Source organism: Octopus bimaculoides, chromosome 9 (genome assembly GCF_046866305.1).
Source record: "Octopus bimaculoides isolate indiv1 chromosome 9, ASM4686630v1, whole genome shotgun sequence".
Lineage (NCBI taxonomy): Eukaryota > Metazoa > Mollusca > Cephalopoda > Octopoda > Octopodidae > Octopus > Octopus bimaculoides.
In genome coordinates, this window is record NC_142936.1 from 67,614,959 (window position 1) to 67,627,112 (window position 12,154).

The window sequence follows — 12,154 nt, forward strand, 5'->3', positions numbered from 1 at the left end:
AATAATATATAGTCTGTTGACTAATTTTCTTCTACCACTGGTAGTAATTAATTTTTTTTAATTTTTGCTACCCTTAGACTTATTAATTATAATATATATATACATATATATACATATACAAACATATATATATATATAAGCATATGTATATTGATATATATATGTATATATATGTATATAAATGTATATATATGTATATAAGAAGTAAAGACTATTTGCCAAGTTCTGGGTTGAAAGAATGTTACTGTTGTTTAACCCCAGGAAATGTCGTTTCCAGCAGGCTACACAACACAATATCTGTGTCCTTATAATTTCGAACAGGGAAGCTCAGCACCCCCATCCAACACAAAGCAACATCTGGGGACCGGTTTCTGTGTTACTGCTCTTTCTCAGCACAGAGTAGCTGCTCTGCTAGTCGGTACTGCTGAACTCCCGTTCGAAAATATATAATTTTGTAAGTGACGCACAACCATTGATCTAATGAATAGAAACATTATTATTTCTAAATCTCTCAAAGCAAGATATTCAATAACAGTACATTAAAGTAAAGACTATTTGCCAACATAATGTGCCAGTCCTGGATAGGACAAACGTTACTGTTGTTTAGCCCAAGGAATAACGTTTCTGTTTATTAGAGCATTGGTGTGTCACTTTGAAAATTATATATTTTCGAACGAGAGTTCAGCAGCACCGTCAAGCCGAACAGCTATTCTGTGCTGAGAAAACGCAATAACCGGTCCACAGATGTTTCTCTGTGTTGTATGGCGGTGCTGAGCTCTCCTGTTCGAAAATGTAAGGACACAGATATTGTGTCGTATAGCCAGCTGGAAAAGACGTTTCCTGAGGCTAAACAACTGTAGCATTCGTCCCATCTACGGCTGCCAAATTATGTTGGCAAATAGTCTTTAGTTTGAGAGATTTTGAAATAATAGTGTTTATATATATATTTGTTGTATTTGTCTCTATCTTGAGAAATAGATTTGTTCCGTATGCAGTGTCATTCTCCATCTGAGAGACATTCTTGTTTTCCCTATGTAGTCGTAACCACGTTTTGAACAAGTTATGACGAAGATTGCATTTTTGGACGCACAGGTAAACTCAGTCTTAATTTTGAATATTTGTCCTTGTTTAAAATGGAATTTCGAACCTTCCAGTGGGTTGCGACATGTTCCATAGTAAGGTCGTCCGCAAGGTCGCGCACATTTTTCAACTCTTAGCTCCGTCATTGAATTAAAGCACATCTGTGCTTTAGTATGAACATATAATCAATTTTGGACAATGTAAATATTTCAGTTCTTAAATATACACCTTATTAATCTACACAAAGCGAATTTATTTTCCAAATACGACACATATATATATATATATATATATATATATATATATATATATATATATATATATATATATATATCCTTTATGAGAGGAACCCACGACTTTCATCCCCGATGTACGTGTTGGCTTTTTCATTGGTAATACTTTTCTCTATATATATAAACATAAATGTAAATCTTTTCTCAAATAAACTGCACTTCGTATTCGATGCTCCGATGAAGTTAAAAAGTGTTACTAAAGCACTCAGCTACGAGTCCACTGCATCTTTTAGCAGAAACAGTCATAAGGTAATGTAGTTAATAAGATAATCATTCATTCATTCGTCATCTTATTTTCTTATAACCATTCTTAATAACTCCAGCAGATTCGTAGTTGTATTTTGTCTTCGGAGAATATCTCTCTTCAAACTATCTGTGTTTATAACACACTTGATTCATTGATATAAGAGAATTTTAAGCCACTGAAATGTTTCCATCTGGTAGTGTCTCTTCAACTAAAGCCACCCCTGCTTCAATATGTGCTGTCTCTTGTTTATAGAATTCAGCAAACAAACTATTCGCTGAGGTTTGTCGATCTCTGCCGAACCGATAATGAAATATCATGTGCTTGCAGAACAGCAAAACTCAAAGCAATGACCTATATAAACGTTCTTAATATGTTCCAGCAGATTCTAACATGCATATGCAAATCACTGCTGTATTTCACTTTTGTGGAACACCTCGCTGCAGACGATAAGAATTCATAACACACTCGATTCTTGAAACACAGGAACTTAATTTTTTTTTTATCAGAAACATTGTTCGATTTTCTGTATTTGATAGTTTTGTTTATTTCACTGGACATAAATTTTTATCAAAACTACTACAGCAAATACAGAATCCTCTTTTAAATATAAAACAGAATTTTATGACATTTAAGATTTTAAAACTTACATTGAAGCTTCAACAGTTTTACTTAAGGGCTTGTTCTTCAAAACATCCAGATAGCCTTTCATTTGACAGGCTTTGAATGTATGAAAGAAACTGCTAATCCACATACTTTTTCTTAACCTTGTATTTTCTCTACGTTTAATACTTTGTAATATGTTTACAGTAGCAGTCGTGACAATTTCTGTTTACTTTATACAATTATATGAAATAACTTTAACATTTGATATGAAAGGGGAGCCATTAAATACATTGCAGTATAAACATATATTTACCCCAATACACCAAAAATTCACACATATGTACACATGAATCTATCTATCTATCTATCTATCTATCTATCTATCTATCTATCTATCTGTCTGTCTGTCTGTCTGTCTGTGTCTTCTACTATAGCCTTGCGAGTAGATTTGGCTGACGGAAACTGAAAGAAGCGCGTCGTGTCACATATAAATGTGTGTGCGCGCACACACGTGTGTGTTAGTCCCCTCATCACTGCTTGGCAACCGATGTTAGTGTGTTTATGTCCCAGCAACTCACCGATTCGACAAAAGGAGACCGGATAGGATAAATACCAAGTTTCAAAAGGTAAATACTGGTGTCGATTCGTTCGACTGAAATTCTTCAAGGCCATGCGTCAGCATGGCCGCAGTCTAATGACTGTAAAAAGTAAAAGATAAGGATGTGAGAGAGAGAGAGAGAGAGAGAGAGAGAGAGAGAGAGAGAGAAGAGAGAGAGAGAGAGTGTGTGTGTGTGTGTGTGTGTGTGTGTGTGTGTGTGCGCGCGCGCGCGCGAAAACACATAGGTCAGTGGTTAGAGCATCGGGCTCACAATCTTGAGGTAGTGAGTTCGATTCCCGGACCTATTTTTAATTGGACTTTTAAGTGGATTTCTCCTCCCTATCGAGACGAAATAATCCTCAGTAATATTGTTGATGATTATTTTTCCACTGTTGCATATGTTTAACCTATCTCCCTCCAATGACGATATATTCGGCCTATGGAATCTTCGCTCGACGCAATGTTCCAATAGCTGGGATGTTCTAGGAACAGCTTTTAGAGATTATGTATATCTTTTTATTATATAGCTAAATTAAATGTTCTTGTCAAGTCTTCGGAAATTGATTGCCTTTCCTTTCTGCCTTAATCTCTCTCTCTCTCTTCTTTTCTCTCCTCTCTCTCCCTTATATCACTCTCTCACTATATATATATATATATATATATATATATATATATATATATATATAAGATAAACAAGGGTGAAAAACTACAGAAGGCTTGTGTTACATGGTTAAAGTATATATTTAAATCGTTATGTTAGAAAAATGTTATAAAATTTTGAGTATAGAAACATTGTATTTGGAGAAATAACCGGTTTCGTATTTTCTTTTCAAATTTCTCTACCTGTATCGTAACATGTCTTCGCTCCGGTGTATAAAATGGAGTTCTGAATGGTGAATATGCTCCAGAATAATCATTTAAAGACGTTTTTGTTAAATGTTGCTATTGTTTTTATTGAATAAAATTTATTGAAAAAAAGCCGCAATAATCATGCACCAACCTAATATCTATCTACCTATCTGTGTGTCTGTCTATCTGACGTGCTCTCTTTGCATTTCATTCTTGTCCATTTCACCTTATAGCACAATAAGATTTGTGGAATTCAGCTCTGACTGCAATAATTTTCTTACTCTCCTTGTGTACTCCCCACTAGTAATTTGTTTCATTTCTTCATTTTTATCTCGTCTGCTCCCAGTATTCCCAAGTACTTATATCACTGTCCTTTCTCAACCGCTCTCATTGTTTGCCCATTTGGCATTTCAATTCTCTGGCTTCTTTCAAATCTTCCTCATTTCATTTTCAGTATAGCGTACTTTTCCAGACCTACGTCATTTGAGAAAATGCGGACAGTATGTACAAGACTTTCAAGCTGTTTCTCATTTCAAGCATAACTCTTTATATCATCCATGAAAAGGAGATGATTTATCAGACCATTTCCTTTTCCCAAATCGTAAGCAGTTTTAACTTTTCGTAGTATCATAGTGAGCGGTGTCATGACCAATATAAATAGTAATGGAGATAAGCTATCACTTTGGAATATTCCACGTCTTATGTTCCCTTTTCCCAGTTTCTGCTTTCAAGGCAGTGAGGTGACAGAATCGTTAGCATGCCTTCTCCTTGTTTCTCTCCTTATTTCTTTCTGTGTTCCTTTCAGTTGAAGAGCGTAGCTCGAAACGTCAAAGACTTTCTCTATTCCCGAGCGTTAAACTAATACCTCCATTTGTTGTTTACACCACCTGTCTTCGTCTGTTGTTTTTTTTTCGTAAATTCTCCCATATATATATATATATTATATATGCAGAGTTGGCCAAAAGTCGCCCGACAGTAAATCAAAGCCATCTAATTCCAAGATTTATTTATGTTTAACAACTGAATGAATTTAATAAAAGCATCTAAATATGAAACAGCATGAAAATTCTTCAGACTGAAGTCCTTCTCGAGCGACGTATTTTGTCATTCGAATGAATACAGACAGTATTTATGGAATTTTGATTTACTGTCCGGTGACTTTTGGCCAACCCTATATAATGTATATGTATGTATGTATGTATGTATGTATGTATGTATGTGTGTATGTATGTATGCATGTGTTTGTGTATGTATGGATGTTTGTACAATGGCGGACTGGGTCTAAAGATATTCGTTGCTAGCAACTACAATGCTATCATTTATTTATTTATTTATTTATTTATTTGTTAAAAGTATTTTTGTCAAATGTCTACAAACACAGCCAGGCTGAAATAGTTAATGCATTCTTCCAGGAGTGAGTTAAAAAATTCTCAAACTTGAGGGGACAGACCCCTTAGATACTAACATGGGCCCCCGTATATGGATTCTAATTGCGCAGGGGCCCACTTGCCATCGGGCAAGCTGGCACCATGGCCAGTCCGCCACTGTGTAAGTATGTATGTATGTAGGTAGGTAGGTAGGTAGGTAGGTAGGTAGGTAGATATCTGTATGTATGTATATTGATTTATTTTCGGAATTGTATTTGTTTACTGAATGACTTCATCTGCCATTGCCTATAAAAGCAGAAACAACATTGTTAAGGTTTCGGATTGGTCATTAAATGTATACACAGAATTCTTAAAATAACTTTTCACTTTTTTCTTGAGACTTCGAAATGTTTGCCACAAACAGAGGTTAGGTCTCAGTCGTAAATCCACTGCAACTGTTTAAAAGTTAGTTAAAGGTCAGGTCTTAACGGCCCCATTATCTACACCTTCCTTTCTGTTGCATATTTTGGTCTACCCATTTATTTTGATCGACTTTGATTTTTTGACATTGTTAATCGCCTCTTATCTCCAGGTTCCATTCACGTGTCTGATAATCTCTGCATACGGCATTATCTTGTTACCATGTTATTTTCTTTCTTTTTTTTTCTCATTCTTTCTTTTCTTGAAGGTAGATTTTAAATGTATACTCAATCCATTTGCAGCGTATTAGCATAGCTTTTTCTGGTGCATTGCTCTTTTGTAGTACAAGTTCAACAGAAATTAAGTTACTTCCACGTGAATGAAATTTTATTTTAAATGTGACGGTATAAAAAAGGGAAGCATATTTTATCAAATAATATCGATAAATTTATATCTATCTATTTCTTTAAACTTATCCATGTATATACATATGCATATATATGTATATATATGTATATATATATATATGTGTGTGTGTGTGTGCATACACACACGCACACACGCACATACACACACGCACACATGTACTCTCACATTTGTATAAACACACGTACGGCGAACAAAGAAAAAGAAGTGAAAAAAAGAAAGGGGACAAAATGGAATGATAACAATACATAGGCGTGCGTGCGCGTGCGCACGTGTGTGTATGTGTGTGTGTGTGTGTGTGTGTGTGTGTGTGTGTGTGTGTGTGCGTGTGTACATACAAAGCTGTAAACAGAAAGAGTGAAGATAATGATGTCTAATGTCAAATGGCCAATGTCAATCAATATGAATCCAACAGTTTCGTATAACAAAAAAAAATAATTAAAATAAATGAAAGAAAGAGGAGAAAAAAAATAACCAGAAACCGAAAACAACTGCAGTTTTGAATATTAAATTGTAGAATTGACATTTTTAAATAACACGAACCAACATACAATATACGAAAGAAAATAGTCGACATTCGAAATGCACTGGTCTATTCATTCAATATTACTTACATTTTAGCAGTAATGCACATAGGTGCATCTTATTCTTATCAGCGAGCTGACTGGAGTTTTTGATGTCGGTTTGACGGTACTCTACATTAATTACTCCCTCTGCATATATATCGCAGGCTCGAGATCTGTGTATATTCCCATTTAATCAATACGTATGGCAGATCAAGCTACTTATTGGCTGAACGATCCGTCGAATTTTGGAGTATAGAATGATTTGGACATTGAAAGCGCTGGAAAAATTTCGAATATGGAATTATCTAACTAGACACCAAGGAATTTGAGTAGTTGCTAAAGGTTAGAATTTTTCTTGTAGTGGCCCTGAGGCCCTATTTGGAGATTGAATCGGCAATGCTGGAGAAAGGATGAAATAAACCTGAAGGAAGAAAATGATGGCTCACGGTAATGCAGTCTGTTGGACATTACACGCTTTAAAAGAAGAATTCCTCCGATAGAGGAATATATTTAAATTATACAAGTTAAGTTTTCTCCAGTGGAAACAAGAGGAGAATAATGTTAATGAGCATGGTAAAACTTTCTATTTTCTCTGCTACTAACAAATTGCATTTTAGTGTTATACTTGTTATAAGCCTTCACATTCACGCTTCACTCCACTGCATGGTAGCTCGTTATGCCATTGAATGGTATGAGGTGGTTCCATAGATCCAGCGTTTCAGGTACAGGATCCCTGCAATGGTTACACGGTGGTGTCTTTGATGTTGCAAGTTATATTGTGAGAGTAACAACTGTATGAGTGCATGTTTGTTGCGTGTTTGTTTCAGTTGTTGCGTGCAATGCTGGAAGCGATATTTTTTAAGCATGAGTGGATAGCTTCGATGTTATGAGAGTTAAACGATTTATAATATCTATTGGGTTCTCGGGAAGTGGTTTTTAATTAGCGTCAATAAAAGTCCTAGCTATGTTAGAAACGTCTATATTGACTGGAGAATTGAACTAGACTACCTTTCTCTCTGTAACTGCCTTTGAGTTTGGGATTGACAATGTGGTGTCCTCCGTATACATTAGCTTATCAGTAAAGCTACACTTTACCAATATCACTTCATGGTAGTGAGTAGCTCTAGTGATGAACTCTCTTTCCACCAATAGATTGGAGATTCTTCTGCTGTAACCAAGGTTCTAATTTCAACTGAAGAGTGGCTTGGGTGCCTATGAATATAATCATGTTCCTTGTCATTGTCAGCCTACATCCATGAAGTTGACCTTTGCCGAATTGGTGGTAATACTTATAATTATGCTGAATTCTTTAAAAATATAAGATTCCCTCTGAATTTATTTAAGGTGGGGCCGTTCACATAGCTTGGGATTACTAGGTCATCATTACTATACAGGCTAAAGTGTGGGGATGTTCACGTTTTTTAAGATTTCCAAGATAAATAACCCGATGATAGCATAGCTTTCATTAGATATGTCGAACAGTGAGGTACCTTTTTATTGCTAAAATACCGTGACCTAAATAATGACAGCTAAAACATTTTGTCTTCTCTATCACGTGTAACACTCAATGTCGCTTATGTCGCTGAAATATCACACATTGCAGAATGCCAACTAAGTGATAGCAACTTCCTGCCTCCTCCGCCACATAGAGCTTCCAGTAAAAGAACTGAGGTGGCTATGATAGCCAAAAACAAAAAAATGACCCGAACTGATCAGTGGAGAGCTAAATACTGTTATCTAGAAGCCATTTTAAATTCTCTTCATTTAAATTCCTATCTGCTGATATAGATTTGTTCTGCACCGACGAATCTTATGTAATGTGTAACTGAAACAAGCTATTGCTTAATATTCACACACACAAACACACACACACACACACACACACACACGTATGCATCCATGCATATATGTATACATGTATACCTGCACACAGGCACACATTTATACACAAGCAAACATACATATATATAGATCATGTGAATGCGATGGACGCGTTCACACATGTGTCGAGTGTACTTGGGCAAAAGAAAGAGAGAGAGAGTAGAGAGAGTAGTGTGTGTGTGTGTGTGTGTGTGTGTGTGTGTGTGTGTGTGTGTGTGTGTGTACACGTGTGCATATGTATCATTGTATGCTTTCTATCTAATACCTAATATTGACAAATAAAAAGATAAAAAATTTTAAAAGCTTTGGACATTTTTATTTGGTTTCCACTTTTTCTTGACAGTAAATACACAACTACACGCACGCACACACACACACACACACACACACACACACACACACACACAGCTCACATGAATATAAACAGACACACGGTAAAACGTTTGACTTGACAATGTTTAGCTTTCATGGTAAACAAGTAAACAAGAATTAACTCTTACAAAATAGAAAAAAAGAAAAGCAATTGAATCTGAAAAAAAGTCATGATGAGGTCACAGATGTGTAACGAAAGCGTGCTGAGATAAAATTTTAAAAAATCTGTTATGGAAATGGAAAGATATGAAGTAACACTGAGGCAGGTATTCAAGAAAATTGAATTAACTATCGATCTAAACAAATACATCGCAAACAAGTAAAAGATGAAATAATGGTAAACATAACCAGATAGAGACGAGAGTCATTGTAATACCAAACACTTTATTATTAGAAACAAACATGAAATTTCAGCGAAATAAAAAAAACTGAGACTAACAAGATTTTCCGAAACTTTTAAAAGCATCTATCTTTTTACTTGCCAACAGGTGACTCCTTGCGGGTACACAAGCATGTATACAAATACACATAGATACATACATGCATACTCACACGTGAACGCTCACCGCCCCAGATATAGAACTATATATATACAAACATAAAACAAACATAAATACCTACACAAGCAAGCAGTAAAATGACTTGGCAACATTTGGCAGCGGAATATGAAAAAAGTTATGTGATGAGAGAAGTGACGTGAAACGAAAATATGAAAAAAAAACAAATGAACAACAGAAGATTGCAAAAAAAAACAGTGAAGTAACAGAGCGGATGTTTTAAATTTCACAGTTCCTTGAGGGACAAAAAAAAAACTAACTCTATATATCTACATATATACATAATACAGTGGTTCCCACCCTGTGGTCCGCGCGCGGACCTCTGATGGTCTGCAAAGGTACTGAGGGTCCGTGAACTAAATTCAAAATCTTATATATATATATATATATATATATATATATATATGTGTGTGTGTGTGTGTGTGTGTGTGTGTGTGTGTGTGTGTGTATGTATATATATGTATATGTATATGAATATATATATATATATATATGTATATGAATATATATATATATATATATATGAATATATATATATATATATATATATATATATATATATATATATATATATATATATATATATATATATGTATATATATATATGTATATATATATATATATGTATATATATATATATATATATATGTATATATATATATGTATAAATAGAGAAAGGGATAAAGAGAACAATGGCAATAACTCTCCTCTTATAGATATAATAATCGATTCCTCTACTATTTCTATCTCCGATGAAGGGATGCATTGGATTTTCCCTGAAACAGCTGTAAGACTTTATCCATAAAATATATTTCTAACTTTGCCACTGTTCTCTTTATCCTTTTCTCTATTTATACATACACACGCTAATACACGACTTATAATCCCCAATCCTGTTTATACAACGAATGGGGCAGAACTAGCCGGTATACAACACTTACTCGGTATTAGCTGTATCTTTGGGTTTGGTTAAATCCAATACCCTTCTTAACCTTATATATATATATATATATATATATATATATATATATATATATATATATATATATATCCAAGGTTTCAAATTTGTATATTTAAAAACGATAGAGACTTCCAACACGATCGATTTTTATTCCATTTATTTAATTATTTACCATTCGATGTCAACATTTCTGTGCTCAACTCTATCCAGCGACTGATCCGTTGGATGTCTGACGTTTGGCACTTCCTCAGGAATGGCTTCCATTAGAACAAATGACCAAAAAACACAATTATCTATCAGAACAGATTATTAAAAATTATTTATTTAACTATACCGTTCTTCCGCCATGCTGTCTTGGTTGTTTTGATTAACAAGTAGGTAAATATAGGTTATTTTATAGTTCATGGTTAGCAATTGGGTTGCTATATATACGAATAAATATCCCAAATTAGGGAATGGAGTAGATAAAATCCAGGCTACATATGTTTCATAGCTGCCTACTCTTCAGGTCAAGAATACCTTGATTATATGAAATTTACATTATCGTTAGAAGATCCCGTGTTCATTCGCAGGTATTCGATCGAAATGCGTAGAAAGCGCAGTTCGAGAGGAGAACATATATATATATATATATGTGTGTGTGTGTGTGTGTGTGTGTGTGTGTGTGTATACATCTATATATATATATGTATATATATTGTGTACATATATATATGCATACTCAGCATTGTATACACATTTCATAGAGTATACTCATTTACTATAAAACACTCAAAACCAGAATGAAGTACTGCATGTACCCATTGAACTTTTATTCTTGCAGCAGAATTACCTTTTAGATATTTTTAAAATGTTCGAGAAGATAACAATGAAAATTAATTATTTTGGTTTTGCTCCTTTCATCTTCTAAATACTATCGACCTCTGTCTATCTTGATAATGAAGAAGTCCTTAATAATAGCACAACATACTGTTTGTGTTTACAGTTCAGTATAGAATATATGAAATTTTAATCAAAGCAGATTTTACACAATCTTTTCATCTAATTAACTTACATAAGTTAATTAGATAATCTGTGTTGTAGCTGAAATGTTACGAAAAATTTACGTAAATATATATTATTTTTTTGTGTTTCAAAGTCAATCGAATAATATGTGAAGAAAATATTCGTGTCAGTAGTGTAAACAGTTTTTTGTACAATCAAATATGTGACTTCAAGGATTGATTATCTTTAAAGGGAAAAATTAAATAACATACGTGCCTAAAATCTGGAAGAAATTATTCTGTCGAAAGAAAAGAATTTCATTGCTAACTAACTGAAAAAGAGCGAAACAATGCCATGGATTTTGGCGAGTCTTTTCGCTTGAATAACCGGAACATGGTTCACATTTAAGTTTGGTTTAAAGCGTATTGAGCCTGTAAATTGGCTAAATTTTCTGGTTGGTTATGTTTGTTTGGCTAAAATAATACGGGCGGAAATGGAGAAAAATTGGTGTCTATACCACTTAGTTAGCTAAAAAGGGGTGGAGGCGCAATGGCCCAGTGATTGGAGCAGCGGTCTCGCGGTCATAGGATCGCGGTTCGATTCCCAGACCGGGCGTTGTGAGTGTTTATTGTGCAAAAACACCTAAAGCTCCACGAGGCTCCGGCAGGGGATGGTGGTGAACCCTGCTGTACTCTTCCACCACAACTTTCTCTCATTCTTACTTCCTGTTTCTGTTGTGCCTGTAATTCAAAGGGTCAGCCTTGTCACACTGTGTCACGCTGAATATCCCCGAGAATTACGTTAAGGGTACACGTGTCTGTGGAGTGCTCAGCCACTTACACGTTAATTTCACGAGCAGGCTGTTCCGTTGATCGGATCAACTGGAACCCTCGACGTTGTAAGCGACGGAGTGCCAACAACAACAACAACAACAATAGCTAAAAAGGACT